Source organism: Balaenoptera acutorostrata, chromosome 3 (assembly GCF_949987535.1).
Source record: "Balaenoptera acutorostrata chromosome 3, mBalAcu1.1, whole genome shotgun sequence".
Lineage (NCBI taxonomy): Eukaryota > Metazoa > Chordata > Mammalia > Artiodactyla > Balaenopteridae > Balaenoptera > Balaenoptera acutorostrata.
In genome coordinates, this window is record NC_080066.1 from 26,979,999 (window position 1) to 26,993,743 (window position 13,745).

At 42.2% G+C, this 13,745-nt stretch overlaps 1 long non-coding RNA gene across 3 annotated transcripts; it reads right to left on the minus strand.

The window, feature by feature from the left end:
* Positions 1–749: 749 nt before the first annotated feature.
* On the minus strand, positions 750–12,517 carry LOC103004627 (uncharacterized). 3 transcript variants are annotated; one of them, XR_449769.2, is made up of 3 exons: positions 12,414–12,517; positions 3,759–4,006; positions 750–2,454 (listed from the first exon to the last, which is right to left on the minus strand). It is a non-coding gene; the product is annotated as an uncharacterized LOC103004627 (long non-coding RNA). The 3 variants fall into 3 exon arrangements; XR_009007783.1 differs by lacking the exon at positions 12,414–12,517 and adding an exon at positions 4,424–4,511; XR_449768.3 differs by lacking the exon at positions 12,414–12,517 and having other exon boundaries at positions 3,759–4,191.
* Positions 12,518–13,745: the final 1,228 nt, after the last annotated feature.

The window sequence follows — 13,745 nt, forward strand, 5'->3', positions numbered from 1 at the left end:
GGCATTGGTCCCTCAAGGGCCAGGATGGGTACCAACTCCAAGCACTCTGAGAAAGAAGAAATGTGACAAAAATAATGCTGACATCTAATGAGTCAGCACTAGAGAGTAAATACAGGCCGTGTAAATACAAACTTGGAGCCAACAAGATAAGAGCAATGAGGAGTGTGATTAAGATCAGTCAGGAGGTATTGTTGGTAGTGAGGAGTTGCTGGGGAAAGGGAACGTTTGCCTCCAATAGTTTTTTTTTTTTTTTTAAATAAATTTATTTATTTATTTATTAATTTTTGGCTATGTTGGGTCTTCGTTTCTGTGCGAGGGCTTTCTCTAGTTGCGGCAAGCGGGGGCTACTCTTCATCTCGGTGCGTGGGCCTTTCAGTGTCGCGGCCTCTCTTGTTGCGGGGCACAGGCTCCAGACGCGCAGGCTTAGTAGTTGTGGCTCACGGGCCTAGTTGCTCCGCAGCATGTGAGATCTTCCCAGACCAGGACTCGAACCAGTGTCCCCTGCATTGGCAGGCAGACTCTCAACCACTGCACCACCAGGGAAGCCCCCTCCAATAGTTTTGAGACAAAATGAACAACATACAGAGGAAAATCAGCCTATTGTGGGGACAAGTAGAGTTGAGCCAATTCCTGTTTTCAGACAGCCCCAAATAAAAGGAATCTCACATTTTGCCAATACTGAAAATAAGTTAAAATTATGCAATTTCCACAAATGGTTAATTTTAATTACCTACAGAATGAGAAGTTGACCAGATTTTCCATCTGCTTTAATTCAGATGCATAGGATTTACTCACAGTCCATTTGTTCATACATTTTCAGTTATGGTTTATTTTTCATTGCAGTATCAGGGTTTCCTCTTTTTCCAAGTTCAAGAGTCTCTGTCCCACCCAATTTCCTTTTCATGGACTATGACCTCCCCTCCTATCCCAAAAGCAAAGTTTACCAGAATTCACAGTCTAATACGGTAAAAAAGAAAATCGCATGCCCTCAAGTATGTAGTCAAACCATACTTGAAGAATTACAACAAAATAAAGACTACAGACTTGTTTTTACTACATCACTAGCCTGGTAGAATTTGTGAACTAGAGTAATACAGGCAAATTCCTTTGGCCCTCCTGTTGGCCCTCTTGTGTTTGGTGAATGAGGCAGCACACACACATGTGCACACACACAAAGTCACAAAAATAGCCATGGCTGCTTATTCTAGTCCGAGATAGAAGTCAGATTAATAAAATGGATTTAACTCTTGATCATCCAGGCTAACAGAATTGACACTGCAAACTTTCAGATGGTACAGAAATTGAAAACCCACGTTAGCAATCCTCTCTACCAGTTACGGGGAGCGTAGCCTTGACCTCACTTCCTCTCACTTGCCTGGTGTACAAAATGGGAATAATAATGGTATCTTCCTCATTGGTTGTTGAGAGACCTTCCCCAGATCAATGCATCGAGAGCCGAACCGAGGCAGCTGGAAGCCACAGCACACATACTTCATTTTACTTCACTGCAGACCTTGTCACAAGAGTGATAGTTTTTTGGTTCCTAAGAATTGTGTCACCCATTAAGTAAGCTACCAAAAATCTTTGTTATAATTGCTAACTCATTTAAATATAACAGCATCTAGTGTTCCTTGAATTCATGCTCCTTTAAAAAATGGATAGTGCAAAGAATTAACAAAAGTAGGGAAAAAAGTGTTCATTGTCTTAATTTGGGGTCCCCAGAAGCAGACTCTGAGACTAGGGTTTTAGTATAACCCAAGATAGGAGCTGTCCTGTATTCGTTTGGTTCATTCTTTCCTTGGAAAGCAGAGGCACGAAACCCCTCCATTTCGGATCATCTTCCATCATGTCATGCTGTAGTTGGAACAGGAACGTAATGGCAAACAGAGAGCTAATGCTGTTATCTGCAAATTACTTCCTCAGACAGAGAAAGCATGCATGTTACTGAGAATTTAAAACTATAATTTGCCTGGATGGTATACAATTCATAGAATGGGGACCTAAGTGTAAAAGCTACTACACAGGAAAAGATCTTGTAAAAATAGCCATCGCTAACACATGTGAATGCTGCCATGCGCCATGATCCTCTGTGGGCATTTACATGTGTCATCACATGTACTCAACAATGTCAAGAGATAGTAGGACAACTCCTATTTCACACATGGGAGCTCAGGTTTAGAGGGGTGTATCCTGTCCATGGTGGAACCGGAATTAGAAGGGGAGCCCACTGAGCTCATCTCCATGCACGCAGCCACTGCTGCATGTGGTCTTTTTCCCTCTTCTGGAGCACTACAGTCCTTGCTTTCACGCCCTCCAAGGAACCAGCTTACTGAGGGCAGAGCTCTTGTCTGCCTTGCTCACTACTTGCACAGCACCAGACACAAATAAGATGGAGAAGAGACACATGTCTGCTGATCATTCATAGCACAGAGCTGCTCATTCTCAGCTGCATTTCTGCCCAAAGAAAGAAAAGTTGGGGTCAGTTTTACTGGCCATGAAATGTTTAATCCTCCCTGCAAAGCTGACTCAGTCACCAGGCAGGCTGTATTTTTGAATTACCATGTTTTGTCAATGTGAGCTGGGGCTACTCTTTATAAGTCCACTCTACTCACAGGAAATATAGTTTCAGTCCTAAATAAATGACGACTTTTATATTTGAAATGTATGTTCTAGTTTCTAGTATATTTCATTGTCCTGGGCAGCTTGGTATTTATGGCAATCTGGATTTCCTTGATGTGTACTGGGTTCCACTCCAGATTACATTTGGAACTCCCATTAAACAGGATGCTTCAGCAGATGTTTTCATGGGAGATTTATCTATATCTATATATAAATACATGTCTATATTCTATGGACAATATGGATCTATGTATAGATCGATCGATCTATCTACAGATCCACATTGTCCATAGAAGCTGTGAATCATACCCCTATCAGTTGTGGTGTTTGTGTTATTTCCAGTCCTTTCCAGTGGAACCTACTGGAGGAAATGACACAGCAATGGGAATGCTATGTTGTCCAGGTCCCAAAGAATTTCCTCAGGCTGGTGCTAGTGAATACTCCAGGTTTCAGAGTAAATGTTCTTTGAATGAATTGTGTATAACTGTGTTGATTCCTGAACAGATATAAATCTCAAAAAAAGAGGAAGAGGAAGGAGAAGGAGGAGGAGGAAGACAGGGGAGAAGGAGAAGAAGAAGAAAAAGGAGGAAGAGGAGGAGGAGGAAAGGAATGGGAGAGTTAGGAGCATATATTGGAGTTTGTTTATTTATAATAAGCAGCAAACCAGAGAAATGCCAGCACTTGGAGAGTCCCACACCCCCCCTTGTTTTCTTTGAAATCTCCATGACTAAATTTGGTGATTAACAGTCAGTTATGTAGATAACAAAGTAAATGAGATTTTAAAGTGAAAACTAATATTGAGAAAAGAATTAGGAAGGGAATTATAAAGAGGTTGTTTTTGGTACAGCAGCAGAGGAAACAGGATCTGTTTATAGAGTGGACGTTGAAAGCAGAGTACTTTCTATTAATATCAACAACCATTACCTAAAACATTAGCTATTTTCGTTTCCAACAGCAGCTCCTAAATTTATCCATATATTAAATATTTTCCTTGGAGTGCATGATGTAAGCCCAAAATATTACAATGTTGATGGGATGTTTAACGAATACAATTGTATGCTGATGGAATCCTCATTACTAGACAGTAAAAGCATTTCTTTCACGTTTCTTGATCAGCTGTTTCTCATTTAGGGACTCACCTCTTTCTCAGGTTCTCCCCGACCTGCACTTGGAAATCTCAGCCGTGGACGCTGGTGCAAGCGTTTTCTGTCTCGTCGGCATGTTAGAAACATGGCTGTGCAGGGTGCTGCCAGAGGCGGAAGGGAGACGGGAAACGAAAGGTCTTGGCAGTTGGCTGCACGAAGGAGACGTGGAGGATGGGTGGCGGGTGGAGCGCTGCGGGGTGCTTGGGTCTGAGCCAGGAAGCTCGGCAGTGACCAGGGACATCCTGCAACCAGAGTGGAATTTGATGATTTTTTTATAAGAGGGTTTTATCTCTCTGTTCCAAACATTTTCTCCCTACAAATAGCCAGCAAGAGAAAAGACTAGAGAAGGAAGGGAAGAGGCAGTTGGGGGCTGAGAATTCTGGGGGGAAAGGTTAGGATGATGCCGGGGCCAGGAACAGAGGGGAAGTAGGACTGTCAGAAAGAAAAGCGATTCTCTATTAAATCCTATCTTCCCTGGCAGGGAGCAGGGTCTTAGTACTGTGACGTCTGGGCCCATCCTATTGGCCTGGACCAGGTACATCTATCAGTGTCTACCAAGATTTGCACCAGACATATCCACGTCCCCTCCAGCTGGCTGCAGGAGATGCTGAGGTCATCCTGGCTGTGCTTCTATAGCCTCCCTTGGTATTTCCCCTTACCTCTGGGTCTCAATCCATGCTCCACGAAGGCAGAGCCCCATCAGTCACGCTCAGCACTCTGACTCCACGGTCTGTACAGTGCCTGGCGCTGAGTGTGCACTTAATGAACACTTGCTGAGTGGATGATGCCATAACTGCATGAATTAGAAACAACCTACTCAACTTTAAATGGTAGTAAGTATCTGTGGTCGGCAGATAATGCACCTCCCCAAAAATGTTCTAGGAGAGGAAATTTTTCTTTTTCCTCTGGCCATCTTAGGTTCCTGGCTGGGGCTTGTAAATTAGACAGACAGAAGAGAGATTCACAAGGGGAAAACAAGCAGAAGTTTTGTAACGTGCAGCGCTCATACGCGCAGAAAACTCAGCAGTGAGTAACTCAAAGGGGTGGATAGAACTGGGGCTTATAGAGCATCTTAAGAAAGAAAAATACACTTTCAGAAACATGACAAGACAAAGGAAAGGGACTTGTGGTTTTAGGGTCAGCAAGGTATATGAAGGCAAATACTCTGGGGAACTACTGGGAGATAAAGGCCAGTTAGTAAGTGTGTTGTGTGGATTCCTCTGCTGCCAGCTCTGGGCTGATCAGTTTCTAGAGTTGTCCTTGGTGATTAACTTCTGTCCTTTCTAGAAGAGACGGGAGGGGACACCTTTACACATTTATTTCCTGCTTTTAGGCAAACGGGGGAGGACAGAGAGCTTTTCTTGTATTTGCTTCTTCTCACTTATCTTCAGCTCCAAATAATCCTTATGGCATAGTGGCGTATTCTGGTGTGGCGTATTCTGCTACCCCTCAATGTCTACATCCTAATAACAGAATCTGTGAATGTGTTAGGTTATGTGTAAAGAGTAACTAAGCTAGTAGATGGAACTACATTTGCCAGTCAGCTGACCTTGGGATGGCATGATTGTCCTGGATTGTCTGGGGTCCAATGTAATCACAAGGGTCTTTCTAAGGTAGGGAGGGAGGAGGTGAAAGTCAGGGAGAGATTAGAAGATGCTACATTTCTGGCTTTGAAGATGGAGGAAGGGGCCAGGAGCTAAGGACTGCAGGTTACCCTAGAAACTGGAAAAGGCTAGGAAACACATCCTCCCCTAGAGCCTCGAGAGAGAATGCAGCTCTTCCGATCCTTGGTGTTAGCTCAGTGAGACCCATTTTGGACGTCTCACCTCCAGAACCGTAAGATATTAAATTTGCACTATTTTAAGCTGCTACATTTGTGGTAATTTGTTTCAATGTCGATAGGAAACCCATCAAGTATCTTTGTGTACAGAGCTGACCTCTTGAAAAGTTGTGTACTAAAAACATCCTTTTTGTCACTTCCATTTCCCTTCTCAGTATTCATTTTCTTCTACTTATGGCATTGTTATTTTCCACTGGTAATTAATTTATACTGTTCAAGAACTAACTTATAAAATCTATTTTCCATGAGAGGAAATTATTTCATTTTAATATAAAACTCCAGCAGTTCAAAACTTTCTATGCTCAAATAAAGCGGGTATTTTCTGACCCTCAGACACCGTTTTTGCTACTGCCTGTCTCCACATGGACCAGGGTGCAGGGTGGCTGATGGGGTGTCTGAACCAATGAAGTATTTGACCAAATTGAATTATTCAGTCAATCTTTTGGTTTGGATAATTCAATTCAACCAAATAAAGTTTCAGATAGCTTGTAACTGGTACCGAAAGAGGTTTTATTTCAGTTGGGAAAGGTCATCCTTAGAAGTTAGAACCATGAGCCTTTTCATTACTTCCTGGAGCATAAACTCCTTACTCAACCACCCCCATAGGTTGATAATGCACTCTGGAGTCATGCACCTCTAGACAGTGTCTTCACTTACCCAGGAAAGCAGACACTAGAAATTTCACCACCCAGGATCAAGGCATGAGCTCTTCACGCTTATCTACTCAGATTTCTCTGCTCTTATGTACATTCACTTTCACAGCAAACACTTAGAGAAACAGTCAAGGACTCATGAAAATCTTGTTTCCTGTAGAGGTATTATATAAAGTTCACTGGGATGAAGTGGAAATGATTAAGAAAAATATGGAGAAATAGCATGGTAATGCAGAGTAGAGTCCATGAACCAAAGCAGAGGAGAGAGTTTTTATTTTTGTAGTCTTTTCTCCTTGTCATGATTTATGTTAAAATCATGTAGCAGATAATCTGAAAACACAGTTGCTGGAGCACCAATATCACAGTGTCCATCCTTCCCAGGCCTCTTTGTTCTGAAATCCTGTGCATCTATTCCAGAAGCAAGAAACATGAGCAGGTTCAGAAAATGGAACAGCCGCCTGGATGTGGCATTGTTTAAGTCACTCTCAGCCTCAATCTTCTAACAGAGAAAGCACCTCCCACTCTTGACTTAATTTTCTTTTTTCTCTGACTGTGCACAGGCATTGAAATAGGAGCATGTAAATCAAATCTCCTAGGCTGTCTTTAAGACGTAGGTCAGAAGACAGCTCTCTGAATAATGAACTAAGGGGACGTGTTAACTTAAATTTAGTAGAACAAATCGACATACACACGTACGTCCAGAGATAATTTATATGGTGTCTGCATGACAGCCCCACAGCACTTCACAAGATTAAAACAGAGAAAGAAAAAGAGCAGTAGTAAGGAAATTCAAGCCTTTCAGTCTCAACCATTAACTCCAACAAAGCTACAACTGCCAAACAAGCGGGACATCATTGTCTGAGTCCCCACATAGATTACTGTGCTTGTTACCTGACTGGCAGTTTTGAAGAAATTTTTAAACACGACAAGTCATCCACACAGTTCTTTGGAAAAAGAGTGCAATGGCTAGGGCAGTGCTAGCTGCTGTAACCAGCAGACACACAAACCCATTAAGTGGCACCAAGTGATGGAGGTCTGTTTCCTTCTCAAGGGATGTGCAGAAATGGGTATTCCTAGTGGGTGAGTGGGTGGCTCTGGCTTTCCTCCAGATGGTGATCCAGAGACCCAGGTCCTTACACCTTATGGCTCCACCCACATCAAGACCCTCAAGGCTGTGCACATCAAGGGGGTTAAGGAGAAGATAGCCTGGAGGATTGTGCATGGAAGAGTTTTATTTTCAAAATAAAGAGCATGAAAGGGGTGTGCATCACTTACGATCACATTCAATTGGCTGCCACTTTGTCACATGACCACAAGGAAGTCTGGTAAATGTGGTCCTGCCATTTTCCAGGAGGAAGAGGAAATGGGTGAACAGACAACTGGTCTCTGGCACTAGAAACACCAGCCCCGCCAGTGCAGGAAGCATTCTGGGACACCACCCCCCCCAAACCCCTTGGTTTTACCACCTATCACAATTGATTGCAAACTTGAGTGACTGAGAATTGTGAATGTTAACAACTAAAAGAGTAATCAGCATTTGCCAATTTCAAACTCTCATTTTCAGGTAAAAATAAAGTCCAGGAAGGCAAAATAAGTCTTTGAGGACCATAGAATTTAGCTACCAACAAGGTCAAAACAGTTTTTTAATTTATTAAATTTATAGCTTAGTGTTCTTTCTACCACAATTCATAATTCAATATTTGATTTTTTTATCATAAGCCCTTCCTTGGACTTATTAAAATGAGCCATCCTGAATCACTGGAGTTTGGGAAAAAATGATAAGAACTTAGGGACTGTGTCTATTAAAAAATGTATTGATGAAAATAAGTGAGCTGGTGAATAAGTATTAGTCACACATCTTAAACTCTTTTGAAAGAGACTGCTTATGCATGGAGACAGTCATGTTCTTAGCCTACCAACATTTTCAAAACTTCCCCAAATTTGTGACAATACCATTTATAAAAATAAGAAATAAGATGATAAACATTTTCCTTTATGCAGATGATACAATCTTATGATTCTGTACGAGGAGTGACTTCAAGAAGTAAATGAAGTTAATGACCCTTACTGTCAGCAGGAATTGTTCAATATCAATTATGCTGAAACAACATTGTCATTTTTCAGCAGGCACTTTTTAGTATGGAAAAAAAAAACCCCATTAAACTCTATTCACCAGGTTAAATCATTTAGTTAGATTAATTGGACCTTATAGATAACATCCTATGAATTTCACTGAGATTCAGCTATATTCATTTATTTACTAAATATTTATTGAGACCCAGTTAAGTGTCAGGGGATATGTTAAATACAAAGTTTATGCCTAAAAGTCTATGCTCTTTTGTAGAAATGTGTTTTGCTATTGATCTGCTTCCAAGTTTCATGCTAGAGGTGGAAGATTGATAATTCTTCTCTTTGAATAAATTCAGAGCCAATGAACGCATTTAATGTTTTATGGTTCACACTGATGAGGTGCTGTGGACTGAATGTTTGTGTCCCCCAGAACCTAGATGTTGAAGCCTAACCCCCAGTGGGACAGTATCTGGAGGTAGGCCCTGTGGGCAGTGATTAGGGTTAAATAACGTCATGAGGGTGGAGTCCCCATGATAGGATTAGTGTCCTTATAAGAAGAGGAAGAGACACCAGAGCTCGCTCTCTCTCTCTCTCTCTCTCTCTCTCTCTCTCTCCCAAGTGAGAACACAGTGAGAAGGCGGCCGTATGCAAGACAGGAAGAGGGCTCTCACCAGGTCCCAAGTCCACTGGCACCTTGATCTTGGACTTGTAGCCTCCAGAACTATAAGAAATAAATGTCTGCCTAAACCCCCAATCTATGCATTTTTTGATTTGTTTTGTTTTGCTGTAGCAGCCTGAGCCAAGACATGAGACTTTTATGGAATTATGATGCAACATTTAACAGAACAGGAGGCATTTCCTGGAAAACCTACAGGTCATGTCTGCCTACTAGTGGACTTGAGGTCTACTTGAAAAAAAGCAAAACTCTCAGTTGAAACAAAGGCAAAAAAACCAGAAGATGTTAGAGTTTACAAGAAAATGCAAATGCTACCAAGACCATATTCCGTTTTTTTGTAATGTAGATTGACCTCATTATAAAATGTGTTTTGAAACAATACAATATAATCCCACTTCGTAAATGAAAAGTAAATTTGAAAAGAAGAATATATTGCAAAATGTTCAAAATTGTGATGAGTGGGTATCCTAATTACAGGTGATTTGAAAAAACTAATATGGCAGAGTTTAGTCAGTTTTTCTCTCCTCACTTCTCTAGAAAAACACCTGGAAATGGAGGGGGGGTGTTTTAGAAGCCAGAGTGGTTCTCATTCATTCGTGCAGCAGTGCTTCAAGCACTGGAACTATATCAGGAACAGTGAGGCACCTTAGGGAGACAATGGTGAGAAAATTGGAAGTCAGTCTCTCATGACTTCAAGGCCAGGGCTTTGTGATTCGTAGATTGCCCTATTCTAACCTTATAGAATGTTCCAACTATAAGTGTGTCCTTACCCTTGATTACTGTGTGATGAAGGGGAAAAAAAGTGCCCAGAAGTTTTAAATCATGGAGTTGGAAGACAGCTGCAGGCAGTTAGTAGGTTTCATGTTATTCTGGACTTAAAGTACCACCACTTACAAGTACATGTAAAGATTTTCTTTCAGATGTTTTCATTCATGTACAAAAACAACATATCACATTGATTGCTGTATTTTATGTATAATGTAGAGATAATATTGTGTAGGCAGGGCCATAATTCATTTTTCTGTAATCATGAGCTGAGCAACAATAACTGGGGAAACATGCAAATATCAAGACCTGGTCATTCTGCTGACACGAGAGGGAAATACCACGCCTGTCCATGTGCCTTGCAGAAAGAAGAGAGAGTTCTTGGAAATTTGGAGGAGAAGGGATAGTGACTAAATTAAGTATATAGGCAGTTTGGACATTATACCTAGGAAAAATAAAGGGTGCATATTTTTAAAGTATTCTTTTTTTCTTATCCTATTTGCATCTAAATGGGAGCACTTGACTGTAATTTAACAAAAAATTATCTTTGGAAAGTTCATTTTAGTAATTAGTAGTTCTTAAATAGTGGCCATTTGGATAAAATTATTACCCTAGGGTTCAGCTGCTTCTCCAGGTTAGCCAAATATTTTTGAGTGTGGAACAACGACTGGAAATTACATTGAAACAAGATTTTGCATTAATTATCTAGTACTTCCTCATTTTTGGCCAAGGCAAAAATACTGTCAAAGAGACCATGGACTATTTCTGCTTTTCACCCACAGTGAAAGGAGAAAACCGTGATCAAAGTTCCAACATAAGAATCCCACATAGGGTTTTTCTTCTTTCTTTTTTAGCAAAGGACTGCTTTACAGTGGCTTGAATTTCGGGTGAAATTTGAGATCTGGCTTTCTCTCTTGGCTGAACTGGATCAGCTATCCTTTGCTTATTTAAAAGGAAACGTCAACTTTGCAATTTACTCTCTAAAATTGGTTGTTGAAGCTCCCTGCTGCAGTGGAAAGACACCATCTGTTTTAATAATACTGATGGTGAAAGAGGGGACGGTTGTGAAATGGCGCTGGGAGAGCTCTGGGCGAGCACAGCTCCACTTGGAGAAGGATCGCCTTTTAAGTTCATGAATGTGGGTTAAATCCGGGCCATACCAGGTGCAGGATCAGTCAGCACAGACTCACATGCCCTGGGGAGGATGGGTGGAACTTGTACACAAAGGAAACCAACTCAGAAAAGTGATGTAAATATCTGGGGGAGGGGGCGCAGAATGTAGGAGAAAAGCAGCAACAGTGAGAGGAATATGATAGGGCAGCCACAATTTTTAAAGGTTTTTTTTTTTGACACTTGCTTTGTTTTTTGTTTTGTTTGGCTTTTGATCATTACTGGAAGACGAGAAATTCCACCACAGTAAGCCCCACTGAGCTGAACCATCACTCTCTGGGCATCTGAGAGGAGAATTTCCTTTTCCTGCCACTGAAACAAAGATTCTATTTCTCAGCTTTGAAAACTCCACAAACCACTCACTCACTCACCCACTAGCTTCTGGGTAGACCTACATGTGCATAACTGGACTGGTTGTGTACTAACCAAGCACACACACCCAAACACACATACGTGAAAACATGGGCCCCACACTCGTACACACAATACACGCAACCAAGCACACACCCAGGCACACACAGATAAATATACATACACACAAACACACATATACACATGTCAAATACGCACACATGTGCAAATTAAAACATATACACATCAAATATACATACCCAAACACACACATAAACATGTATCCCACACATCTACACACAATATGCACGACTAAACACACAGACACACACATATGTACACGCACAAAAACAAAACACACACACACACACATACACAAAAATATACATACAGATACACACACGCCTGCAAACACACATGCATATACACACAGGCAAATACACACAAATATGTGCATACACATACACCCATAAATACACAAACAAGACATACACATATACACAAGCACACACACTCACAAAATATGCACACATACCTGCACATGCACATATGCACACACACACATGAACACACACACACATGCACTGGGGAGATTCCCAGCCTTCCAGGGAGAGGGGTCCCAGCCACATCAACTCCTCCTGCAGGCATCGTCTGCTGTCTCATTTCGCTCCTTTCCAGGGGTTTGAAACTCAAGGTACAAATAAATATATGAGCACCTCCCGAAGTCAACCGTGTGTAAAAGGGCATTTTACCTCATTAGCCTCTGCCTCTAAGACCAGTGCTGATATTCTAATGTAATCCTTAAAATGCCCAGGAGTGACTCTGCAAAATGTAACCAAGTATTACAAGATGTGCCTGGAACCAGCAGGTGTGATCCTATAAAGATAAATATAATGCTGTTACTGGCATTGATTTCTTTAGCATCTTATCAGATGCCCTGTTGTAGCAACAGTCTCTTTCTGTTTTCCCTTCTGCTTCACCAGAAGATGACTCAATCCGCAGACCCAGAAACCGTGGCACAATTACAACATTCAAAACAGCTTGTGTGTAACGGCTCACAGCTCCTCTCGAATTGGATCCTGCCTCTCTAAGCTAAATGCAAGTTAACTGATTCCTAAAAATACCTCCTGAGATGAGTCATCCTCTTGCAAGAGCCCTGGGGAATGTTTTCCACAGAAACGGTGAGGCCCGGAGCGGGGAGGGGGGCGCGCTCCCTGCTGAGTCCTGTCCGCGGTGCGCTGTGCTGTCTCCCCTGTTCCCGGGCGCTGGGCTGGGCTGCTGGACGATTCGCTGAAATCAGATCTGCGAGCCTGGCAGCAGTTTCAGCTCCTCCTCCCACGACAGTTCCCGAAATGAAGTGAACCTGGGCCCAAGGAGAGGTGCAGGTCAACAAGATTCCCTTTATCCCCAGTGAAGGAGAGCAGCAAAACCCAATGTCCAGGGCCAGCAGCATGGCTCTGGGCTGTAACAGGAAGCCTGTTCTTACAGCGGTCCCTTTCCCAGACTCTAGCCCTGAGAGTTAAGTACCAGGCTGGCCACCCTATCCCAGCACTGAATTGATGGAATGGAGAGGGCGCTGGGGCCATAAACACCTGTGCTGCTCTTACAGACCCTGTGGTGGGCAGAGTCCGCTGAGCCCAGACCCCTCACTGAGTGATGCAGCTGACGCTCCCAGGGCCTAGGGCACTGCCCTCACCAACAACCACTGCTCCTGGTTAGAGAATCCTGGAAGGCACGAGAAATCGAAAACATTCTCTAATAGTGGGATTTCAGACTTAAAATTGTGTAAATATTTTGGTGGAAGAGAACTTTTATAACATTCCTGAAATTAGGCAACATGAAAGATCAGTGTCCTCATAAGGATAACACAGATGTTTCAGACCCTTATTCGTAGCAGGCAAGATACAAATTATAAAAAAAGAAACACAAGGGACTTCCCTGGTTGTCCAGTGGTTAAGACTCCGAGCTTCCCCTGCAGGGGGCCTGGGTTTGACCCCTGGTCGGGGAACTGAGATCCTGCATGCTGTGTGGCATGGCGAAAAAAAAAAAAAAAAAAAGGAAACACAAGTAAATGTTCATTCTGATTATTAATTTGAACAATAAATCATGTACTCTTAATTTGGAAATATATTTAGAGGCTTTAAATTAAAAAAACCCCACAAAACCTGGTTTCAAGCATGAGATTGACACAGGTAGGCCAGATTCGCAAATCCTGGTAATGAATGGGGATTGGGAGAAAAAATCCACTTCTTAGGCTGCTAATCAGAGTGGGATGTGGGACCCTAAAATGTCTACAGTTTTTGTAGAGCTGGGAGGGGGATAAACATTCACAACATCATGAGTCCTGGATTGTCGGCAAAAGAGACATCCCTACTTATACGGCTGCCGATGGTGTTGAAGACCCATTACTGTGCCCCCATGATTGTTAAATGGACAGATGGCAGGAAAGGGGGATG